Raw genomic sequence first — 27,336 nt, forward strand, 5'->3', positions numbered from 1 at the left:
GACCGTTTTGGGATCTTTTTTTTTTAAATATGTTTTTAAATGTACTTTTCGGAAAAAATTCAAAAAAAGTTTTTTTTTGTTATTTTTCAGTTTTTCGAGATTTTTCGAATTTCGCCCTTTTTTTCTCATAAAAAACTTCAATCAATTCTGCAATCATCCCCACTTATCCCGGAGTGGGCCGAGAATTTTTATTTTTTTTTTTTATTTAATTGAAAAAAAACTTTAAAATATTTAAAACTTATTTTGAGTTGGAAAACGGTGTTTTTTTTAATGCTATAACTTTTTCAAAAATTGACCGTTCGGGATCATTTTTTTTTTTAATATGTTTTTAAATGTACTTTTCGGAAAAAATACAAAAAAATTTTAAAGTTTTTTCTTCAATTAAATAAAAAAAAAAAAAATTCTAGGCCCACTCCGAGATTAGTGGGGATGATTGCAGAATTGATTGAAGTTTTTTATGAGAGAAAAAAAAAAACAAAAAAGGGCGAAATTCGAGAAATCTCGAAAAACTGAAAAATTACAAAAAAAAACTAAAAATTTTTTTGAATTTTTTCCGAAAAGTGCATTTAAAAACATATTTTAAAAAAAAAAGATCCCAAATGGTCAGTTTTTGAAAAAGTTATAGCATTTTGAAAACAAAAACGGTGGATTTTTAAAAATTCATAACTTTTTTTGAGTTGGATGAAAAAATTTGAAAAACTCCTGAAAAGCGTCTTTCGTAAGCTAGAAAAAGAAGAAAAACTTTCAGCCAATTCTAAAGGGGTCGGGTTAAAAACTGGTCGAAATGGAATGGAATACCCCATATATATGTATGTATTTAAAATTTTTTTGCTTACGGGTTTTTTTTCTTTAAACACATATATGTACGTATATAAAACATTAATATTCCTATTAAATGCAATGCGTTCGCTTTTCATATAATATACTTGGATTGTTTTAATAGCATTTCATATAAATATTGGATTTTTGATATAACGATGGTTTTTGAAAAACCAATTGAATTTTTTTTATAAACGGTGGTTTGTTAAAAAAACCAATTAACTTTTTTGATATATGCGGTGGTTCCGTTAAAACCCAATTAACTGTTTTTGATATATGCGGTGGTTCCGTTAAAACCCGATTAAAATTTTTTTAGTAATGCGGTGGTTCCGTGAAAACCCAAATCAGATTTTTTTGAATAAAGCGGTGCGTCCGTGATTACCACATTTTGAGATTTTTACCAATTCAATTACTTTGTACAGATTTTTCGTACAAGTATACTGCAGTTTCAATTAATTCTTCCAATAAAGTGTTAAATATTTCTTTAGCGACTATTCACCTGCAAATCAGTTCCATTTTCCTAAAGTTTTTTTCTTTTTCCTCAACATTTCAGCTTCAAATATAAATTCAGACATTCAAACAAGTGCTTCATTAATTTCATAGTTTGAACTGAATTCTTTTTCCTATTCTGATAACTACATATGTACCTTAGAAGTGGTAAGCAAGTACAAGAAAATTCAGACTCAGAATCCGATTCCGATAATTCAGCTTCAAGCTACGAAAGTTTAGCTTCATCTTCGACCGAAGAAGTCACGAACCAGGAAAATAGATTATCTTTGTCAACAGATTTTCCAGGCATCGAAGAATCTTCCAGTAAAAATTTAACTTCTAATTTAGCCTCAAATCTTAACGATTCAAATAGTGCAAAATTAACTTCAACTTCTTCTACTTTAAAATCAGAGCTTAACGACTCAAATAGTACAAACTTACTTACCCCTTCTTCTAACGTTAACCCAGATCTTAGCGATCCAAATAGTACAAACGTTGCCTCACCTTCTTCTAATTCAGCTTCAGACCTTAATGATCAAATCATGGCAACACCTGAGGAAAAGAGAATTTTCATTAACACATGTGCTAATTCTATTAGAGAAAAATATAGTGGTGATCCTCAAGCATTTGAAACTTTTATAGACAAAATTGAATTACTTGAACAATTCGCTACTGCAGATTTAACTGTTACTTTTATAGCGTTCTTAAAATCAAAACTGGAGGGTAAAGCCCGTGCAGCAATACCAAGACAAGTAAATTCAGTTAATGAAATCAAAGTAGCGTAGTAGGATCAAATCAGACAATTCGAAAGTTGTAGCAGGAAAAATTGCAGCGCTGCACGTTAATAATAATAATTATACAGATTTTGCTAAAAAAGTTGAAGACTTAGCTGACTCACTTGAGCGGTCTCTTATTATTGAAGGGATCACTCAAGCGCAAGCTCATTAAATGGCAGTCGAACAAACTGTTAATGTGTGTCGTTTAAACGCAAAATCAAATTTTGTCAAAACCATTTTAGCCTCAACGGCATTTACTGATCCGAAAGACGTAGTAGCGAAATTAATTGTAGAACAAAATAACAAAGTAACAGAGCATCATGTTTTAGCTTTATACATTCAGAAATTCACGTGGTAGTTACCGTGGCTTTTACCCAAACCGCGGCTATATTGGTTATAGAAACAATAGTTCATTTGCATACAACAGCAACCGTAACGGTAACAATAATCAGAGATATCGATATGATAACAGAAATAGATACCAAAATAACAACAATAGTAATACACGTCCAAATTCCAATTCAAATACAAATAGCAATAACAATAGGAGTAACAATTCAAGATCATCCAACGGTAGAGGTGGAAACGCAAACGTTCGCGCTTTAAACGCGAGTGCCCTCAGGAGCGAACCCTGGGTGAGGACGAACTAACCGAGTTAGCGAATTTCCCTCACCAATAGGCATCTATTGTTTAAACCTAAATTATTCAGATTTCATAGAATTACAACTTAACGAGTCACAAAAATTGTGTTCTTTCCTAGCAGACACTCAAGCCGACATTTCTTTAATAAAGATATCATGTTGAGACAGTAATATTTCCTTAAATACAAACGACATTATCAACATTACCGGCGTTACTTCCAATTCAGTTTTCACTTTAGGTAAAAATACCGCAAATTAAAATTTTTCAAACTTTTCTATTAAACATACTTTACATGTAGTGAATGAATACTTCAATATTCCATCCGATGGCATACTGGGTAAAGATTTTTTGAAAATTAACAAATGCATTATTATTTATGAAAGAAATAGTATTTCCTTTGGGTAGGTAATGAAACAGTCGCGATACCAATACCGCACGGAACAGAAAGCGACAGTTGTATCATTCCTCCCAGATGCGAAATATCCAGACTTTTTATTTAGGAGATTCACCAGAGCCACTTTTCGTGGACTCGCAGGAAATTTAAAAAGGCGTTTTCACAGCTGGGTGCATTGTTAATTCCAGTAACCCAATAATTAAAGTCATAAACACCACGGATGATGTAAAGTTTGTGAAAAGAAAAAGTGTTCGGACAGAAAAACTTTCAAATTATAATGTTTATACAATTAACAAGACAGAAACAGAAGACAAACGTACGAAAAAACTGATTTAAATTTTAAAAAATCAAATACCTCAACATGGTCATAGTAAATTAATTGACCTTTGCATAGATTATGCCGACATTTTCGCTCTTGACACGAACAAAATTACTTTAAACAACTTCTATGAACAAAAATTAAGATTGACAGACAACGAGCCGGTATATGTTAAAAATTATCGATTGCCATACTCTCAACGCGAAGAAATAAATCGCCAAATAAATAAACTGTTAGACAACGATTTGATAGAACCCAGTTACTCCAATTACAATAGTCCTTTGATTGTAGTCCCAAAGAAGGATACTAATGGTCAAACAGCTTATCGTATGTGCGTAGATTTTCGCCCAGTAAACAAAAAACTCATTGCTGATAAATTTCCACTAGGTAGAGTTGTTGATATTTTAGATAATCTCGGTAGAGCAAAGTACTACATCCTGACTCACGTGACATTACTTCTTTCAGCACTGACCGAAGTGCATTTAGATGGAAAGTGCTTCCATTCGATTTAAATATAGCACCTAATTCATTCTCACGAATGATGACTGTTGGTAGCACAGAAACATTATTTGTGTAAACAATTAAGTGGCAACGAATACACGAGCTGATCGGCAATTTCGGCTTTTTCCTACCACTCGAGCGACGTACTAATCACTGTTTTTATAGTTAAAATATTGTTGTGTAAATGAATTCAATAAATGAAGTATTCTAACGTTTAAATACTAATTTACTTTATCAACATCGAGGTTACAATAGTGGCGACGAGGTGGTGAAAATTTGTCTCTTTATACACAAAAGAAATAAAAACGCTGTAAAATGGATGCACAGCAAATGGAATGGTTTTTTAACGAAATGCGGCTATGCAAGCTCTTATAACACAGCTTTTTACATCGACATCTGGGAATACATGTGATGGTCCAAAGGTAAATTTGCAACCAGAGCGAACAATGGACACATTAGCATCTAGCATCACTGAATTCATATGCAAATAAACTCGATGACGCAGCTAAAGTCAGACTCTTATTAAGGAAGCTCAACACAAAAGTTCACAGCAAGTATATTGACTACATTTTACCCAAGCATTCAAGGGACTTCGACTTCGCCTGCACTGTAGACAAATTAAAGCAATTATTTGGGAATCAAAAATTCCAATTCAGCATGCGCTACAATTGTTTACAAATGACAGAAGCGGAACACACGGATTTTGCCACATACGCTGCTGAGGTCAGCAAGCAATGTGAACATTTCAAGTTAAATAGCATAACATTGGATCAATTCAAATGTTTAATATTCGTAATGGGACTTAAAGCCGAATCAAATTTCGAAGTAAGAACCCAATGTTAACTAAATTGGACACAGAGGCCGAAAAAATTAATTTGGACACACTCTATCGAGATTGTCAACGAATTATTAACTTGAAATCAGACAATGCACTAGTGGAAAACAAAAGTCGCGAAATCACTCAAGTAAACAATTTGTCTGCCAAAAACAAGAACAACGAACTGAAACAAAAAAAGCCAAAAACAACTTGTTGGTTTTGTGGAGCGATGCACTACGTGCGCAAATGCACTTACAAAAATCATACCTGCGAAAAATGTCACAAAGTGGAACACAAAGAAGGTTATTGCAAAATAAAATCTAAATCAACAACAAAGCAAAATAATCAAAACAAAAGCTACAGCAAAAGCAAAGCATACGAAACAACCGGTCATTAACAGTATATATCAAGCAAACAACATAACTTCACAACGTAAATATGTCAACGTGAAAATCAACAATGTTGAAATGCAATTCAGTTTGATACAGCATTGGATATCACCATAATTTCGAAAGATAATTTCGATAAATTAGGTTTAACAAAAATTGGAGAAAAGTTACACACACCGCAAGAAGCGCAACTGGTGAATTACCCTTATGCGCACAATTTGCGTGTAAAGTCGAATTAAAGGGAACAATAAAATTATTGACGTGTTTTGTAACTACGATAAATCTTAATGTGTTCGGTCTGGATTGGATATCTGCATTCCAACTGGAGAATACGCCTCTTAGTACTATTTGCAAGCATATTTCGTCAAGAAACCAAGCAAGTATAGTTCCAAATCCAATTCCAAGTAAATCGTTTGACAAATCACTACCTAAAGATTTGTTTCCAACACTATTCGATGATCAGCTAGGCCTCTGCAATAAAACTAAAGCGCATTTAGTTGTTAAGACTATCTGTCAACCCGTTTTTCGTCCTAAGCGGCCCGTAGCTTATGCAATTCAACATCTGGTTGAATTAGAATTACAGAGACTGCAAGATCTTAACGTTATCTCGCCTGTTAATTACTCCGACTGGGCAGCGCCAATTGTTGTAATAAAGAAGCCGAACGGCAATATTCGTATATGTGCTGATTTTTCCACAGGTCTCAACAGCGCCTTAGAAACATACCAATATCCATTGCCTCTACCTGAGCATATATTTGCAAAGCTCAGCAACGCCACAGTATTCAGTCATATCGATTTATCTGATGCATTCCTTCAAGTTGAGGTTGACGACGTTTCCAAAGAGCTTCTCACAATAAATACGCACATCGGTTTATTCAGATATAATCGAATGGTGTTCTGTGTGAAGACATTTCCTGCTATTTTTCAACAAATAATGGACCAGATGCTAGCTGGTTTGCCCAACGCGGCAGCCTACATTGATGATATTTTTGTTTCGGGTAAAAACCAAGCAGAACACGACGCAAATCTGCATGACGTCTTACTCCGAATACAACAATACGGATTCAAATTGAAACTAGAAGGGTGCAAATTTTCTTATTCTAAAATGTCTTATTTAGGCTACGTTCTAGATAAATATGGCATAAGTCCTGATCCAAAGCACATTGATGCAATTAAAAATATGCCCCCGTCGACAAATCAATCCGAGTTAAGGTAATTTTTAGGCGCAATAAATTTTTACGGAAAGTTTATCAGCCACATGCGAAAATATCGAGGTCCATTGGATGAATTACTACAAAAGAACATAGCGTGGTACTGGACAAAAGTCCACCAAAATTATTTTAGTAGACTTAAAAATATTATTTCATCCAAGCTGTTACTAACACATTATGATCCAACAAAAGGTATAGTTGTAGCAGCCGATGCATCTAATTACGGTCTCGGAGCTGTTATTTTTCATGAATTTGAAGACGGCTCACTTTGGCAATTATTTTCGCACTAAAAAAGTTCCACAGAATTGTTTTCGGTCGAAAGTTTACACTTCAGACAGACCATAAACCCCTACTTGCTATATTCGGAAATAAAACTGGAATAAGTGCACATCATGCAAATAGACTACAGAGATGGGCAGTAAAATTGCTTGCATACGACTTTGAGTTAAAATTTATATCAACAAACAGTTTCGGTTACGCTGATGTCTTGTCACGCCTTATTAGCAACACACTCAACCCTTCAGAAGAATTCGTCATCGCAGCAATTATATTCGAATCTGAAATAAAGCAAATTTTAGGAGATTAAATTAGCAAATTACCACTCACAGCCAAAATGGTGCGATTTGAAACCGCGAAAAACAGTGTCCTTTCGAAAATTTTTAAATATGTAACCGACGGATGGCAACCCAAATTACACCATAATGACTTCAAGGTATACTTTAATCGAAAAGATAGCATAAACATCGTCGAAGGTTGCTTAATGTTAGGTAGCCGGATCATAATACCAAAAATTTTCCAAAAGCGTGTACTCAAAGAACTTCATCGTGGGCACCCTGGCATACAGTATACAAAAGCTATTGCACGCAACTACGTTTACTGGTCAAACATTGACGCTGACATTGAAAGTTTGGTTAAAGGTTTTTCAAACTGCATGGCAGCAGCTAAGATGCCAACAAAAACAAATTTACAACACTGGCCGAAGCCTTCCGGGCCTTGGGAAGGCCTTCATATTGATTATGCGGGTCCAATTGATTCATGTTATTATCTCACCGTTATCGACGGGTTTTCAAAGTGGCCAGAAATAATAAAAACCAAATCGATTACAACAACGCCAACAATTTCAATTTTGAATGAGATTTTTTCTAGATTTGGATTGCCGAAAACAGTAGTATCGGATAATGGCACACAGTTCACCAGCCATGAGTTCCAGCAATATTTAGCTGCACACGGCATTGCACATATTTGTAGTAGTCCCTACTATCCCATGTCGAACGGACAGGCTGAGAGGTTTGTGGACACGTTCAAACGGGCTCTAAAAAAGCTGAACGGGGAAGGGACAACAGCACAAAATCTTTTAGTATTTTTACAAGTTTACAGATCCACCCAAACAAGCAGAATGATGACAGAAAATCGCCTGCAGAAGTTATAATTGGAAGACAGATACATCTAAAACTCGATCTGCTTAAACCAACTTTACGCACAGAATCTAAAATTTATAGCGACAGACAAGTTAAAATGAAGAATCAGTTTGATAAAAAGCATGGTGCTAAGCAGAAGTGCTATGACATTGAAGATCTCGTTTTTGTTTGCGAACACAAAAACAAAGACAGCTTCAAAAGGGCCAAAGGTAGAATCATTGAGCGCATCGGAAAAGTCATGTATAATATACGATTACAGAATGGTAAATTGATTCGATGTCATGCCAATCAAATTCGAAAACATCATCAAGAAAATTCTGCGTTATCACAAAACGTGACCAATTTTAACGACAAAATATTGACAGAGGCATTTCAGTTGTATGATACTGCACTGGATAATGTATCAAACCTTGATTGCACACGTGTGCACATTCCAAACGATACGATACGTCAGCTGTGGCATCAGTGCCTTCTCCACAGGTAACACCAGCAACACACGAAGTCCAGCCTCGCCAAGACGAAAGACATAGTATGCGGAGTGAAAACGACAATCAGTCAGAAAGAGCTTATATACGACCACAGCGTATTCGTAAACCCGTCGACCGTTTTAAGCCAACTTAGAGAAAATTTATCCAATAAATATATTGAAAATGGGAGGTGTTGGTAGCACAGAAACATTATTTGTGTAAACAACTAAGTGACAACGCTTACACGACCTGATCGGCACTTCCGGCTACGACTCGAGCGACGTACTAATCACTGTTTTTACACTCAGTTGAGCAGAGCTCACAGAGTATATTAACTTTGATTGGATAACGGTTGGTTGTACAGGTATAAAGGAATCGAGATAGATATAGACTTCCATATATCAAAATCATCAGTATCGAAAAAAAATTCGATTGAGCCATGTCCGTCGGTCCGTCCGCCCGTTAACACGATAACTTGAGTAAATTTTGAGGTATCTTGATGAAATTTGGTATGTATGTTCCTGGGCACTCATCTCAGATCGCTATTTAAAATAAACGATATCGGACTATAAACACGTCGATATCGAAAATTTCGAAAAATCGAAAAAGCGCGATAATTCATTACCAAATACGGATAAAGCGACTTGGTAGGTGAGTTGAACTTATGACACAGAATAGAAAACTAGTAAAATTTTGGACAATGAGCGTGGCACCGCCCACTTTTAAAAGAAGGTAATTTAGAAGTTTTGCAAGCTGTAATTTGGCAGTCGTTGAAGATATCATGATGAAATTTGGCAGGAACGTTACTCTTATTACTATATGTGTGCTTAATAAAAATTAGCAAAATCGGAGAACGACCACGCCCACTTTAAAAAAAATTTTTTTTTTAAGTCAAATTTTAAAAGAAAAGTTAATATCTTTACAGTATATAAGTAAATTATGTCAACATTCAAATCCAGTAATGATATGGTGCAGCAAAATACAAAAATAAAAGACATTTTCAAAATGGGCATGGCTCCGCCCTCTTTCATTTAATTTGCCTAGGATACTTTTAATGCCATATGTCGAACAAAACATTACCAATCCTTGTGAAATTTGGTAGAGGCTTAGATTCTAGGACGATAACTGTTTTCTGTGAAAAAAGGCGAAATCGGTTGAAGCCACGCCCAGTTTTTATACACAGTCGACCGTCTGTCCTTCCGCTCGGCCGTTAATACGATAACTTCAGCAAAAATCGATATATCTTTACTAAACTCAGTTCACGTACTTATCTGAACTCACTTTATATTGGTATAAAAAATGGCCGAAATCCGACTATGACCACGCCCACTTTTTCGACATCGAAAATTACTAAAAACGAAAAACGCCATAATAATATACCAAATACGAAAAAAGGGATGAAACATGGTAATTGGATTGGTCTATTGACGCAAAATATAACTTTAGAAAAAAACTTTGCAAAATGGGTGTGAACCTACCATATTAAATAGAAGAAATTGAAAAAGTTTTGCAGGGCGAAATCAAAAGCACTTGGAATCTTGGAAGGATAACTGTTCGTGGTATTACATATATAAAAAAAATAGGCGGTACCCGACAGATGATGTTCTGGGCCACCCTGGTCCACATTTTGGTCGATATCTCGAAAACCTCTTCACATATACAACTACCACCACTCCCTTTTAAAACCCTCATTAACACCTTTAATTTGATACCCATATCGTACAAACACATTATAGAGTCACCCCTGGTCAACCTTAATGGCGATATCTCGAAAAGGCGTTCAACTATAGAACTAAGGCCCACTCCCTTTTAAAATACTCATTATCGCTTTTCGTTTGATACCCATATCGTACAAACAAATTCTAGAGTCACCCCTGTTCCATCTTAATAGCGATATCTCGAAAAGGCGTCCTCCTATAGAACTAAGGCTCACTTCCTTTTAAAATACTTATTAACACCTTTCATTTGATACCCATATCATACAAACAAATTCTAGAGTCAGCCCTGGTCGACCTTTATGGCGATATCTCGAAGAGGCGTCCACCCATAGATCTAAGGCGCACTCCGTTTTAAAATACTCATCAACACCTTTCGTTTGATACCCATATTGTACAAACGCATTCTAGAGTCACCCCTGGTCCACGTTTATGGCGATATCTCGTTAAGGCGTCCACTTATAGATTTAAGGCCCACTCCCTTTTAAAATACCCATTAACACCTTTCATTTGATACCCATATCGTACAAAAAATTCTAGAGTCACCCCTGGTCCACCTTTATGGCGAAATCTCGAAAAAGCGTCCACCTATAGAACTAAGGCCCAATCCCTTTTAAAATACTCATTAACACTTTTCATTTGAAATCCATATTGTACAAACGCATTCTAGAGTCACCCCTGGTCCACGTTTATGTTGATATCCCGAAAAGGCGTCCACCCATAGAACTAAGGCCAATTCCCCTTTCGTTTGATACCCATTAAAATACTCATTAACACTTTTCATTTGATATCCATATTGTACAAACGCTTTCTAGAGTCACCCCTGGTCCACCTTTATAACGATATTCCGAAAAGGCGTCCACCTATAGAACCAAGGCCCACTCCCTTTTAAAATACGCATTAGCACCTTTCGTTTGATACCCATATTGTACAAAAGCATTCTAGAGTCACCCCTGGTCCACCTTTATGGCAATATCTCGAAAAGGCGTCAACCTATAGAACTAAGGCCCACGCCCTTTTAAAATACGCATCAACAGCTTTCGTTTGATACCCATATTGTACAAACGCATTCTAGAGTCACCCCTGGTCCACGTTTATGGCGATATCTCGTTAAGGAGTCCACTGATAGATTTAAGGCCCACTCCCTTTTAAAATACCAATTAACACCTTTCATTTGATACCCATATCGTACAAAAAATTCTAGAGTCACCCCTGGTCCACGTTTATGTTGTTATCCCGAAAAGGTGTCCACCCATATAACTAAGGCCCATTCCCCTTTAAAATACTTATTACCACCTTTCGTTTGATACCCATGTTGTACAAAAGCATTCTAGAGTCAACCCTGGTCCACCTTTATAACGATATTCCGAAAAGGCGTCCACCTATAGAACTAAGGCCCACTCCCTTTTAAAATACTCATTAACACCTTTCGTTTGATACACATATTGTACAAAAGTATTCTAGAGTCACTCCTGGTCCACCTTTATGACAATATCTCGAAAAGGCGTCCACCTATAGAACTTAGGCCCACTCCCTTTTAAAATACTCATTAACACCTTTCATTTGATACCCATATCGTACAAACAAATTCTAGAGTCACCCCTGGTCCACCTTTATGGCGATATCTCGAAAAGGCGTCCACCCATTGAACTAAGGCCCACTCCCTTTTAAAATACTCATTAACACCTTTCGTTTGATACCCATATTGTACAAACAAATTCTAGAGTCACCCCTGGTCCACCTTTATGGCGATATCTCGAAAAGGCGTCCACCCATTGAACTAAGGCCCACGCCCTTTTAAAATACTCAGTAGCACCTTTCATTTGATACCCGTATTGTACAAACGCATTCTAGAGTCACCCCTGGTCCACGTTTATGGCGATATCCCGAAAAGGTGTCCAATCATAGAACTAAGGCCCATTCCCCTTTAAAATACTTATTAAAACTTTTCGTTTGATACCCATGTTGTACAAAAGCATTCTAGAGTCAACCCAGGTCCACCTTTATAACGATATTCCGAAAAGGCGTCCACCAATAGAACTAAGGCCCACGCCCTTTTAAAATACTCGTTAACACTTTTCATTTGATATTCCCATATCGTACAAACAAATTCTAGAGTCACCCCTGGTCCACCTTTATGGCGATATCTCGAAAAGGCGTCCACGTATACAACTAAGGCCCATGCCCTTTTAAAATACTCATTACCACCTTTCATTTGATACCCATATCGTACAAACAAATTCTAGATTCACCCCTGGTCCTCCCCTATGGCGATATCTCGAAAAGGCGTCCACCCATTGAACTAAGGCCCACTCCCTTTTAAAATACTCATTAACACCTTTCGTTTGATACCCATATTGTACAAACGCATTCTAGAGTCACCCCTGGTCCATGTTTATGGCGATATCTCGAAAAGGCGTCCACCCATAGAACTGAGGTCCACTCCCTTTTAAAATACTCATTAACACCTTTCAATTGATATCCATATCGTACAAACATATTCTAGAGTCACCCCTGGTCCACCTTTATGGTGATATCGCGAAAAGGCGTCCACCTATAGAACTTAGGCCCACTCCCTTTTAAAATACTCATTAACACCTTTCTTTTGATACCCATATCGTACAAACAAATTATAGAGTCACCTCTGGTCCACCTTTATGGCGATATCTCGAAAAGGCGTCCACCTATAAAACTTAGGCCCACTCCCTTTTAAAATACTCATTTACACTTTCATTTGATACCCATATCGAACAAACAAATTCTAGAGTCAGCCCTGGTCCACCGTTATGGCGATATCCCTAAATGGCGTCCATCTATAGAACTATGGCCTACTCCCTCTTAAAATACTCTTTAATACCTTCCATTTGATACACATGTCATACAAACACATTCCAGGGTTACCCTAGGTTCATTTTACTACGAGGTGATTTTCCCTTATTTTGTCTCCATAGCTCTCAACTGAGTATATAATGTTCGGTTACACCCGAACTTAGCCTTCCTTACTTGTTACAGTTAAAATATTGTTGTGTAAATGAATTCAAGAAATGAAGTATTCTAACGTTTAAATACTAATTTCCTTTATCAACATCGAGGTTACAATAATGACAATAGCTTTTTCGGGTATACCACCCAACGTCGCATTTTTATACGTCGACTATATTATCGTCATCGGTTGTAGTGAAGCACACCATATTAAAAATCTTTCAAAGGTTTTCAATACTTGTAGGTCTTTCAATCTCAAGCTTAACCCAAATAAATGCAACTTTTTACGACCAGAAGTTACATTTTTAGGTCATAAATGTTTAGCCAAAAGTTTGTTGCCAGACGACTTCAAAATAAACGCAATCAAAAAGTATACAAAACCGACTGACAAAGACGCGGTACCACGATTCGTCGCGTTTGCAAACCATTACAGACGGTTTATACCTAATTTTGCATCTCTGGCAGCGCCTCTAAATCGATTAAGCAGAAAAAGAATTGAATTCGTTTGGGATATTGAGTGCGAAAGAGCATTTTTATCTTTGAAAGCAGCGTTACTTTCACCAAAACTACTTCAATATCCAGATTTTATTAAACAATTCATTATTACCGTTGATGCTTCCACAACTGGATGTGGCGCTATTTTGAGTCAAGAAGAGCAAGGTAGTGATTTACCAATTTGTTTCGCTTCTAAAGCATTTAATAAAGCAGAGCAGAAAAAACCAATTATAGAATTGGAGCTCCTAGTTATCTGTTTCGCAATAAAGCATTTTCGACCATACGTTTATGGCACACATTTCATTGTAAAATCAGATCATTGACCCCTAGTATACCTATTCAATATGAAAGATCCATCTTCAAAACTTTCAAGAATAAGGCTAGAACTAGCTGAATATAATTTCACTATTGTATATATTAAGGGTAAATCAAACGTTGGTGCTGATGCACTATCGCGTATTACAATCGATGCGGTTAAGGAATCGAACAAGCAAATTTTAGCAATACAGACAAGATCAATGACAAAACGGCAAAACGACAATAACCTTCCTAGGAAAACAGACAAAAACAACTTACTTTACATGTCTACCACAAATTTTCATTTAATTTTTCAAAAAAGATTCCACGAACAATATCTGAAATTAATTACGATAAAAATAATAAAACAATAAATTTAAGAATTTTTGCACATATTAAACATAAAAAACTCGAGTAACTTAGTTCTGAGCTTGTTAACGAAATAATGACTTTAGAGAAATTAATTTCGAGGCTTGAATCAGAAGCCGGCAAACGCAAAATTAGGCAGATTGATTGGCCTTAAAACGATATTTTGTTCGAACATTACACTATTACAAATTTCAAAAATATTGGAAATAAAATTTTAAAATCTTTAGAAATTATCTTAACAGATCCAGTGGAGACAGTAACAGACGAGGACACAAAACTAAAACTATTGAAAATATATCATAACGACCCAATTTCAGGTGGACATTGTGGTATGAAGAGACTTTACGCTAAACTACGAACAAAATTTTTTTGGAAAGATATGACTCGTGATATATCGAAATATATCAAAAATTGTAATGATTGTCTTTTAAACAAAGTTAAACCTAAAACAAAAGAAAAACTTGTGTTAACACCAACTCCTAGTAAGCCATTCGATATACTAGTAATTTTTCAACTGCATACCATCACGAGACTGTTGGTACAATTGAACGTAATCATAGAATTTTTAATGAATACTTACGTGCATATTTGAAAGATACTTTTTCTGATTGGGATGGTAATTTAAAATACTTTACTTTCCTACACAATACTACGAGTAGCACAGTTTTCGACAATCAGTTTTCTCCTTTGGAGTTAGTTTTTGGGAAAAAGGCAACTTTGCCGAATGAATTAAGTAAAGAAAAAATTGACCCGATGCCAAAGAAGTTATGTATAGAATGCAGAAAGCACACAAAATGGCACAAAACCTAATAAATAAAAATATGTTACAAATTAAAAATCTGTATGATAAAACGGCAAGTCCGTTAATTGTCAAAATCGGAGATAAAGTACTTTTACAGAAAGAACCACCTCACAAACATGACAATATTTATAAAGGTCCGTTTACTATAACTAAAATTAACGAACCTAATGTAACTTTTTTCGTTGAAATCGAAAATAAAAAACACGTTGTACATAAAAATCGCCTAAGTAAAGTCAGTTAATATTACTTTAATACTTTGAAAAAACTTTAAATTCGATGAAAAAAAAATCCAAAACATTTTTTTAGTACTAGCATTTAAGCAGCCACGAAGGCTCAAAAGCTGTTAAAACAAAAAAGAAAAGAAAATAACATAAAATTTTGTATATTCAAAGAGAAAAAAGACCTATTTCTTAAAAATTTTTCATAACTTATAACAAAATTGAATTTCTAAAGTTACAAATAAAAACAAAAAAAAAAAAAACAAAAAAAAACATAGTTCAAAAGCAGCAAAAATTAAAAGTGTAAAACTTTAACAAATTTAAGTTGGATATATATTAAAATGTAAATATTGTACAAAGAAAAATTCAAACAAAATAAAATCAAACAGCAAACAGAATATTTTAAACAAAAATGTAACTAAAATTCAAGTATTTTAGTTCTAAGTTCTCTTTTTTCAATAAGTAGCAAAAATGGTTCCGAACCAACGAATTCAAAAGGGGAGGAACACCCTAATGTAAATATATTCGTTTGTTCGCAACAATTTTTAGAAGTTTATGGGCAAGAAGAATGTGACAAAACTGATCACTTTGTCAATTCTTCTTTTCCCCAAAAAGGATGATGTAAGGGTAAAATTCCCCATATCACCTTTCCACAGTAACATCTGGCAACACCGTTGCTCTCAACGCTAAGATGTCATTGTGAATACCATAAACAGAAAGAATAAAACACATCTTAATATATTCTCAGCTATTATAAGGTAGCATGTAAGAAAGAATAAAATATATTTGGGGTGAAACATGAAAATAACGAATGGCAAGAGTGGCCTATTCAGCATTTCGATGTGCTCGTTAATGTTGAGCTCTTTGGCTTCAATATGTAGGTGGTATTTGGGGGTTATAAGGAGATATCCGGCGGCAGTTCTGATTGCAGCATTTTGGCAGGCCTGCTGCCTTTTCCAGTAAGTATTTTTTTTAAGAAGAGGCGACCAAATTGGTGACGCGTAGCTCATGAGCAGCCGGCCAACTGCTTTGTACGTGGTTAGCAACGTTTCTTTATCTTTTTTCCAGGTGCTGCTGGCAAGTTTGTTGAGGATTTTGTTGCCCTTTTGTACTTTAGATACAATTTCGGTGGCATGCGCCTTGAAGGTCAGAGTATTATCGAACGTTACCCTTAAGATCTTTGGTTCACTGTGTAATGTTTGCAGATAAGAGAAAATCGAAATGTAGGTTGCAGTGCCCCGTTAGCGGCACCAGATAGAATTTAATACCAATAGAAACGGCAGCAGGTTGAATTCTGTTCTTTATTCAAAAGTCGTTTTCTTTTATACAAAATTTCTATGAGCTAAAATACTTACTTACACTAATACTTACAAACTGAGTATAACACACATATGCATTCAATTCAGTTCCCTGGGAACTGCATTCTAAGCATAATTAAAATTGGCTGTGAAATGTGCAACGCAAGCATAAATGAATCATGCTATTAATTTATCTACAGGTAAAGGCTTGTCGCGGGCAAGCTCTAAACAGCGGAATACCAAGGCTCAGGTTACCGTATGATGCACGGTGTACAAAATATATGTTTGTACAAATGAATGAATGTGTCAATAGAATCTCATGCCATACCAAAACGAGCCAAAATATACGTATGTATAATTGTATGAATATATATGTAAGAGTCAATATATTTTAAGACATTCCAAAACGGGTTGAAATATGTGTTTGTGCAAATGAATGAATAACTTAATGAGTGAATGCTACACCATCCGCCTATGAAAGAGTAGACATATATAATTTTGTGCACGAATTATCTATGGCTACTCAAGTTAGGTTAATGGTTTTGAATCCATCTGTGCTTACTTTGCTTGTTGGGTTTTTGTTTTTTTTTTTTGTGATATTTAGCTTGATTTCCAAAGAATAGTTTACATTTGTTTTTTTTTCTTTTTTATTTTGTTTTATTATTGTATTTTTCTTTTGCATACAATAGAAATTTTCTTTGTGTTTATAAAGTTAAAGTACCCTTATTCTATGAGTTTAAGTCTATTTTTATGTTTTACAATTTTCTTATTTTTATTAGTTTGATTTATGTTTTCTATGTTTCTATTTTCTACATTGTTTTTTCGATCATTTCTTCCTTATATGGAATTAATGTAAAATTATTGTTTCATCGATATTTACTACTCTAAAAGATCCTTTATAGCTGCTATCTAACTTATGCACAGATTCATTTTTTACTAACACTAAATTTCCTAAATTTATTTCTTTATATTGTGTTTTCCAATCATAACTAATTTTTTGTTTTTCCTTAGCCTGTTTTACTAATTTATATGCTCTATCTTGCGCTATTTGTAACCTGTACTTAATTTCTTTGTCGTAAGCCTCATAATTGTATAATGGGCTTACTGTGTTTTCTCTTAAAATTTTTAAGTCTGGGGTTTTTTGGCAAATACTAGTTCGTATGGACAATAATTATGAACTGTAGATGGGGTAGCATTGTAGCACTACGCAAAATATTTAAGATATTCATCCCAATCATTTTTGTCAATGGATATGTAGGAACGTACGTATTCATTGATTGTTCTATGACTACGTTCAACTGTTCCTAAAGTTTGATGGTGGTAAGGTGTTGACGTTTTATGGTTTATTTTTAGAAGCTTGCATAATTCTTCAAATAAGCTATTTTTATATTCGCTTCCCATATCCGTTATAATTGTCTTCATGCAACCATAAACTAGGATACAATTTACGAATATCGCTTTGGCTATTGTTTTTACGTGTTTGCTGGGTATTGGTATTGCAACCAAATACTTAGTCAAATCACATACTATAGTAACTGCATATTCATTTCCATTTTCCGTTATGGGAAGAGGGCCTATCGTATCTATTTGTACTGTGTCGAACGCTTTTGTGGGCGTTTCGGTTATAATCATAGGCTCTTTCAAGTTTTTAATTATTTTATTTTTATTACAATGAGCGCATTTTTTGATATATTTTCTGATATCATTTTTCATTCCTTTCCAATAGTATTTTTGTTTTATTTTATTTATCATGCGATTTATTCCTGGGTGGCCACCAAAAACAGGATCGTCATGAAATTTGTGAAGAATTTCTTAAATTTTTTCATTATTTGTCACATGCATAACTTCTAGAGTTAATGCTATAATTAAATTTTTGAGAACTTTGGTACCAATTTCTAAAGTTGATGCTAAAATTAAATTTTTGAGAACTTTGGTACCAATTTCTTTAAATGTGTCTACCCGGGTATAATTATCTTTAAACAATTTGTCTCCTAAGGACAACTGTATTTTTCTAATTCCTAAATTGTCGGCTTCTTTCATAAGCCTGGCAAAGAATTGACCTAAGTCAATCTTCGCCTCAACAATTAGATTTTTTATATTAATTTCGCAACAAATTTTCTTTCCTTTTTTGAAACGTAATTTCGGAGGATCGAAAACGAGCTGGACTAGTCTCTTTACTTCACATTTGTTTAGCGCTTCAAATATTATTGGGTTCTCTTTCTGACTTTTTATTTCTTCATTTTTACTACTGGACTGTTTATTGTTATGATTTTTGTTAGTTTCCGACCTAGTCGTAACTTTTAGTATTTTGCACGCTTCTACCGATATTTGTTTTAGTTCTTTAATATCTATGCGCGATAATGCGTCGGCTACATAGTTTTCTTTACCTGCGATATACTCCACCTCGAAATCATATTCTTCCAGATCTAATCTGATTCGAGTTAATTTTGATGACGGATTTTTCATCGAAAATAGGAATGTTAAGGGTCTGTGGTCTGTTTTGACCAAAAATTGTCTACTGTAAACGTATGGTCTAAAATATGTTATGGCCCAATGGATGGCCGCTAATTCTTTCTCAATTGTTGCTTTATTAATTTCTCCTTTAGTAAATGATCTTGATGCATAGGCAATTGGCAATTGTTTTCCTTGATACTCTTGGCTTAATACTGCTCCGCAAGCATATCCACTTGCGTCAGTTGTTATACACAATTTTTTATTGAAATCGGTATATTGTAGGATATTAGGGCTTATTAACGCAGCTTTCAAATAGTCAAAGGATTTTTTGCAATCCTCTGTCCAGTCGAAAACTACATTTTTCTTGCAAAATATTGTTATTATTCTAGAATATTCTGCAAAATTTGGGATAAATCTTCTGTAATAATTGCAAAATGCGACGAATCTCTTATCCTCAACTGCGTTTTTAGGTGTTGGGTAATTTTTAACTATTTCGAATTTACTGGGATCTGGCAAAATTCCTTTGCTTTTGCATTTATGACCCAGGTAAGTTTTTCTTGGTTGAAAAATAAACATTTATCAGGATGTAATTTTAAATTATTTTTTCTACAAGTTGCGAAAACATCTCGTAAATTTTTAATCATATGATTTTCGGAGCATCCTAATACGACCAAATCGTCCATGTATAGGAATGCTTGTGAAGGTTTTAAGCCTGCAAATGCTAATGTCATCATACTTTGGAATGAGTTCTGTGCTACTTTAAGGCCATACGGTAATCTTTTAAAACGATAAGTACCATTGTCTGCTGTAAAAGATGTGATATCTCTTGATTCTTCGCTGAGTTCAATCTGGTGAAATCCAGACATTAAATCTAAGCATGAAAAATATTTAGCTCTTCCTAGTTGATCTAGTATGTCATCAATTCTTGGTAAAGGGAATTTATCTGAGTTAATTTTTTATTTACCTGTCTGTAATCTACAACTATTCTCCATCTTTTTTCTTGGTTGTTCGGGAGTGATTTTTTCGGTACTAATAAAATTGGACTATTAAATACTGAGATTGAAGGTCCTAATAAGTCATCTTTAATTAATTTATTTACTTGTTTATTAATTTCACTTTTATGAGCTTCTGATATTCTATAATTTTTTACGTAGACTGGGTTATTGTCTTTCATATGAAGTTTTTGTTTGTAAAAATTATTAGTCGTAATTGGTTCTGTTTCCAATGAAAAAATGTCAATGAATTCTGCACATAATACATTAAGTGCTCTATTTGCAAACTTTGGAAAATTTTTATTTAATCTTTCTAATTTTTCCTTATTGTTGGCATCATTTTCGAGTTTTTATACTCAGTTGAGCAGAGCTCACAGAGTATATTAACTTTGATTGGATAACGGTTGGTTCTACAGGTATAAAGGAATCGAGATAGATATATACTTCCATATATCAAAATCATCAGTATCGAAAAACAATTTGATTGAGCCATGTCCGTCCGTCCGTCCGTTAACACGATAACTTGAGTAAATTTCGAGATATCTTGATGAAATTTGGTATGTAGATTCCTGGGCACTCATCTCAGATCGCTATTTAAAATGAACGATATCGGACTATAACCACGCCCACTTTTTCCATATCGAAAATTTCGAAAAACCGAAAAAATGCGATAATTCATTGCGAAAGGCGGTTAAAGCGATGAAACTTGGTAGATGGGTTGACGTTATGACGCAGAATAGAAAATTAGTAAGATTTTGGACAATGGGCGTGGCACCGCCCACTTTTACAAGAAGGTAATTAAAAAGTTTTGCAAGCTGTAATTTGGCAATCGTTGACGATATCATGATGAAATTTGGCAGGAACGTTACTACTATTACTATATATGTGCTAAATAAAAATTAGCAAAATTGGATGAAGAACACGCCCACTTTTTAAAAAAAAATTTTTTTAAATCCAAATTTTAACAAAAAATTTAATACCTTTACTGTATATAAGTAAATTAAGTCAAAATTCAACTCCAGTAATGATATGATGCAACAAAATACAAAAATAAAAGAAAATTTCAAAATGGGTGTGACTCCGGCCATTTTCATTTAGTTTGTCTAGAATACTTTTAATGCCATAAGTCGAACAAAAATTTACCAATCCTTCTCAAATTTGTTAGGGGCATAGATTCTTTAACGGTAACTGTTCTCTGTGAAAATGGGCGAAATCGGTGAAATCCGCGCCCAGTTTTTATTCACAGACCACCGTCTGTCCTTCCGCTCGGCCGTTAACACAATAACTTGAGCAAAAACCGATATATCTTTACTAAACTTAGCCCACGTACTTATCTGGACTCACTTTATCTTGGTATAAAAAATGGCCGAAATCCGACTATAACCACGCCCACTTTATCGATATCGAAAATTACGAAAAATGAAAAAAAATACCATAATTCTATACCAAATACGAAAAAAGGGATGAAACATGGTAACTGGATTGGTTTATTGACGCAAAATATAACTTTGGAAAAAACTTTGTAAAATGGGTGTGACACCTACCATATTAAGTAGAAGAAAATGAAAAAGTTCTACAAGGCGAAATCAACAGCCCTTGGAATCTTGGCAGGAATACTGTTAGTGGTATTGCATATATAAATAAATTAGCAGTACCCGACAGATGATTTTCTGGATCACCTCGTCCACATTTTAGTCGATATCGCGAGAACGCCTTCACATATACATCTAAGGGCCACTCTCTTTTAAAGCCCTCATTAATACCTTTAATTTGATATCCATATCGTATCATTCTAGAGTCACCCCTGGCCCACCCTAATGGCGATATCTCGAAAAGGCGTCCACCTATAGACCTAATGCCCACTCCCTCTTAAATTGCTCAGTAACACCTTTCGTTTGATACCCTTATCGTACAAACATTCTAGAGTCACCCCTGGCCCACCCTAATGGCGATATCTCGAAAAGGCGTCCACCTATAGACCTAATTTCCACTCCCTCTTAAAATGCTCAGTAACACCTTTAGTTTGATACCCATATCGTACAAACATTCTAGAGTCACCCCTGGCCCACCCTAATGGCGATATCTCGAAAAGGCGTCCACCTATAGACCTAATGCCCACTCCCTCTTAAAATGCTCAGTAACACCTTTCGTTTGATACCCATATCGTACAAACATTCTAGAGTCACCCTTGGTCCACCTTTATGGCGATATCTTGAAAAGGCGTCCACCTATAGACCCAATGCCCACTCCCTCTTAAAATGCTCAGTAACACCTTTCGTTTGATACTCATATCGTACAAACATTCTAGAGTCACCCCTGGCCCACCCTAATGACGATATCTCGAAAAGGCGTCCACCTATAGACCTAATGCCCACTCCCTCTTAAAATGCTCAGTAACACCTTTCGTTTGATACTCATATCGTACAAACATTCTAGAGTCACCCCTGGCCCACCCTAATGACGATATCTCGAAAAGGCGTCCACCTATAGACCTAATGACCACTCCCTCTTAAAATGCTCAGTAACACCTTTCGTTTGATACCCATATCGTACAAACATTCTAGAGTCACCCTTGGTCCACCTTTATGGCGATATCTCGAAAAGGCGTCCACCTATAGACCTAATGCCCACTCCCTCTTAAAATGCTCAGTAACACCTTTCGTTTGATACTCATATCGTACAAACATTCTAGAGTCACCCTTGGTCCACCTTTATGGCGATATCTCGAAAAGGCGTCCACCTATAGACCTAATGCCCACTCCCTCTTAAAATGCTCAGTAACACCTTTCGTTTGATACTCATATCGTACAAACATTCTAGAGTCACCCTTGGTCCACCTTTATGGCGATATCTCGAAAAGGCGTCCACCTATAGACCCAATGCCCACTCCCTCTTAAAATGCTCAGTAACACCTTTCGTTTGATACTCATATCGTACAAACATTCTAGAGTCACCCTTGGTCCACCTTTATGGCGATATCTCGAAAAGGCGTCCACCTATAGACCTAATGCCCACTCCCTCTTAAAATGCTCAGTAACACCTTTCGTTTGATACTCATATCGTACAAACATTCTAGAGTCACCCCTGGCCCACCCTAATGACGATATCTCGAAAAGGCGTCCACCTATAGACCTAATGACCACTCCCTCTTAAAATGCTCAGTAACACCTTTCGTTTGATACCCATATCGTACAAACATTCTAGAGTCACCCTTGGTCCACCTTTATGGCGATATCTCGAAAAGGCGTCCACCTATAGAACTAAGGATTACTCCCTTTTAAAATACTCATTACCATCTTTCATTTGATACCCATATCATACAAACACATTCTAGAGTCACCCCTGGCCCACCCTAATGGCGACATTTCGAAAAGGCGTCCACCTATAGACCTAATGCCCACTCCCTCTTAAAATGCTCAGTAACACCTTTCGTTTGATACCCATATCGTACAAACATTTTAGAGTCACCCCTGGCCCACCCTAATGGCGATATCTCGAAAAGGCGTCCACCTATAGACCTAATGCCCACTCCCTCTTAAAATGCTCAGTAACACCTTTCATTTGATTCCCATATCGTACAAACACATTCTAGAGACACCCCTGGTCCACCTTTATGGCGATATCTCGAAACGGCGTCCACCTATGGAACTAAGGATCACTCCTTTTCAAAATACTCATTAACAGCTTTCATTTGATACCCATATCGTACAAACATATTCTAGAGTCACCCCTGGTCCACCTTTATGGCGATTTCTCGAAAAGGCGTTCACCTATAGAACTAAAGCCCATTCCCTTTTAAAATACTCATTACCACCTTTCATTTGATACCCATATCGTACAAACACATTCTAGAGTCACCCCTGGTCCACCTTAATGGCGATATCTCGAAAAAGCGTCCACCGATAGACCTAAGGCCCACTCCCTCTTAAAATGCTCAGTAACACCTTTCATTTGATACCCATATCGTACAAACAAATTCTAGAGTCAGCCCTGGTCCACCTTTATGGCGATATCCCTAAATGGCGTCCATCCATAGAACTATGGCCTACTCTCTCTTAAAATACTCTTTAATACCTTCCATTTGATACACATGTCATACAACCACATTCCAGGGTTACCCTAGGTTCATTTTCCTACATGGTGATTTTCCTTATTTTGTCTCCATAGCTCTCAACTGAGTATGTAATGTTCGGTTACACCCGAACTTAGCTTTCCTTACTTGTTTATTTTTACCTATTGTATAATCATTCAAATTTTCTGTACGAATATTAAAATCTTGAAGTGTTGCATTTTTATCTGTTGTATTTATAATTCTAACAAATGTTTGTTGTGAATTTGCTAGTGTGTTTGCAATAAAAATACCTTCAGACAATTTTTGTTGTGGGATTAGTAAATCTGAATTGTTATTTTCGATGTGAATTTGTCGAACTACTTCTGATCGTGCGGGAATTGAAATACTATTAATTGTTGGTTTGTTAGTCATCTGAATTATTATGTTTTCTGGGTAGTCATATGGTCTTAGTATTAGACCTTCTGTTTGATAATTTAAAATGCTATTATATTATTTAATGAAATCTAATCCCAATATTCCAGATTCATTCAGAATTATTCTGGAACATATGTAGCTATTAAGGTGTAAATTGAAAATATAAATTTTTTTATTTATTGAGGTGGAGTTTGTTGGTTTTCCTGTTGTGTAACATTTCGGATATTTCTGGTGTTATTGCGGGTATTTCCTCGCGATCCGAAATTTCGACCAGATCTTTGGTTATTTTGTCGTTTATTATTATTATTGTTATTATTGTTATAGGTATTGGAAGAACGTCTCTATAATTATTGTTTTGGTAACTCCTGCGGAAGTTACCTCAGAACTGATTTTGTTGGCGAATATGTAATATTGAATTTGTATTTCCAGTTACTTCTGTGCAACTGTTAGTAAATTTTGATATAGCTTCGTTCATTGTTGTGAACGTTCCAGCTTGCATAATTCTTTTTACTTTATAGTTGGAGCAATTTTTACACATAACTTTCACAGCTGATTGTGTAGCATACTTGGTTGCTAACTCTGCTCCTTCCAACGATTTGGTGAGCTTTTCAATTTCAGCCGTGTATTGATTTGCAGTTCTACCGCGCTGTTGGATATTCAGGAATTTTGCTGCCAGAACTTCAACTGATTCACCCATAATTGCTGTTTTTAATTTTTGTTTTATTTCCTCAATTGAGCTTTCAGTGCTTATTAGGTTTCTGGCTGTTCCTTTCAGCTTGGTTTTTATCATCGAAACCGCTACAGCCTCACGGGTATCCTTAATTTGTTCTAAGATATCCAAAGCATCCAAAAAGCTATTCAAGTTTTCAGCTTTACCATCGAATTCTGGCAAAACTGATGAAGCAGTCTTTAAAAACTCGACTATTGTTTGTGACATTTTGTTGCTTTCAGTTTGTGAGGTTTTATTAAAAATTTCAATTTTTGGAGTTTCCCCTAGATTTGGTTGAGTTTCAGGTAATAAGCTAGCGAAATCAATTTCTATCTCTCCTTCAAATGACGTTGGGACTAATGCTTCAATGTTATATCTACCTAATGAGGATACTAATTTATCTCTAACAGCGGAAAAAATTTGTTCTGCTTCTAGTTGATGGCTGGCAGTTAATTTGCTATGTATTTCTTGCATAGATTTGCCCATATTATTCAATGACAGTAATATTGTCGTGAGGAGTTTTAAAATGGTTATTCTTTGTATGCTTATATTTTTATTAATACATTTATAAGCTTTTTCTGCTAAAATTTTTCTTCCACAAGTGTGTTGAGAATAGTTTCCCATTTGCCCATCGAGGTAAAAAATATATATATATATTTTTTTTTTGGGTTTAGACTTTGTCTGGACCATCTGCTTTGCCTCCCAATTTTGAAATAATAATTGTTAAAAAAATTTTTTTTTGTATATATATTTATTTATGTTCTGTAAGGTTATACACTATCAGCATGCGTCTGGTTTCCTCGATTCTTGTAGTAGGATTAATAACAACCTCCATATTTGGTTCCCTAGTCATACCAATATCTTTCCAAAAACCTTTTAGCCATTTTAACTCCCTTTCTAAATCTTTTTTTCTATTTTATTCTCAAGCGTAGTGATTGGGTTTTTGTTCGGCATTATAATTTAAAAAATTTTTCCTTTAAACAAAAATTCTTTTATACTTCCCTAATTTTATTTTTTAGACGTATCCTTTCCTCCGTGTTTGTTGTCAAATTAATTTCTTTATACAATATGGCTACAGCCTTTCTTATGTTAAATTTTTTCCTCCTCTTTTTCTTTTATTTTTAGTGGGTTTCGGAATCTTTGGTTCCCCAATTTTTTGTTGTTTTATTCTACGCCTATATTCTTCTATGCTAATTGCCTTAGGGCCTTGTTTAATTATTTCTGCTTCTTTTTCTAATTTATTTACTTCTTCCTCAATTGTTTTACAACAATGCGTGAATAATGTGTCAAATTCTTTTTGATTATTGATTTCGTTCATTGAAAAAGTTAGTGTGAGAAGAAAAAAAAATTCTTAATTTTATTAGCAAAAATCTAATTTTTGCCCGTAACCTGGCAGCCGTTAGGTTGCCAAATGCTTTTAAAATAAACTACCTAGATAATTACATACATAATCTGCTATCTCCGTTTGTCTTCTTGATGTGTGTCTGCATCCTAAGATCTATTCCATGCCTTCTTGATGTGTGTCTATTCCATTACTCTATGCCTTACGCTTCAATTCCATGTGTTCATAATAATCTGCTATCTTCTTGATGTGTGTCTGTTTATCGGTAATTCCTCGACATTTTTTTTTTTTTTGTATGTCGCCGTAATTTTGATATTTTGTCCTGTTTCAAATTTTGCAGGATTTTTTAGAGGAAGTCTGCCTATATTTCAAGCAGCAGACGAGGGAAGCTGCCTATTTAATTCAGCAGTTCTAAAGGATAATAAGGAAATGGCAGGATCGCCATGTAATATTTGGGAGCGTACTGCTAAAGATGTTTAGCAGACTGCATTGTAAACAGCAGTTTGCCTAAAAAGAACTGGCAGGATCGCCATGTAATATTTGCGGATAAGAGAAAATCGAAATCTAGGTTGCAGTGCCCAGTTAGCGGCACCAGATAGAATTTACTGCCAATTGAAACGGCAGCAGGTTGAATTCTGTTCTTTATTCAAAAGTTGTTTTTTTTTATTTCTATGAGCTAAAATACTTACTTACACTAATACCTACAAACTAAATATAACACATATATGCATTCAATTCAGTTCCCTGGGAACTGCATTCTAAGCATAATTAAAATTGGCTGTGGAATGTGCAACGCAAGCATAAATGAATCATGTTAATAATTTGTCTACAGGTAAAGGCTTGTCGCGGGCAAGGTCTAAACAGTGGCATACCAAGGCTCAGGTTACCGTATGATGCACGGTGTACAAAATATATGTTTGTACAAATGAATGAAT

General features: G+C 35.3%; 1 pseudogene; it reads left to right on the forward strand.

Annotated features, from left to right (window-relative positions):
• The first annotated feature begins 7,117 nt into the window (after positions 1–7,117).
• Positions 7,118–27,336, forward strand: part of LOC137234752 (protein EFR3 homolog cmp44E-like) — a 37,898-nt pseudogene continuing 17,679 nt past the window's right edge.

Source organism: Eurosta solidaginis, chromosome X (assembly GCF_040869045.1).
Source record: "Eurosta solidaginis isolate ZX-2024a chromosome X, ASM4086904v1, whole genome shotgun sequence".
Lineage (NCBI taxonomy): Eukaryota > Metazoa > Arthropoda > Insecta > Diptera > Tephritidae > Eurosta > Eurosta solidaginis.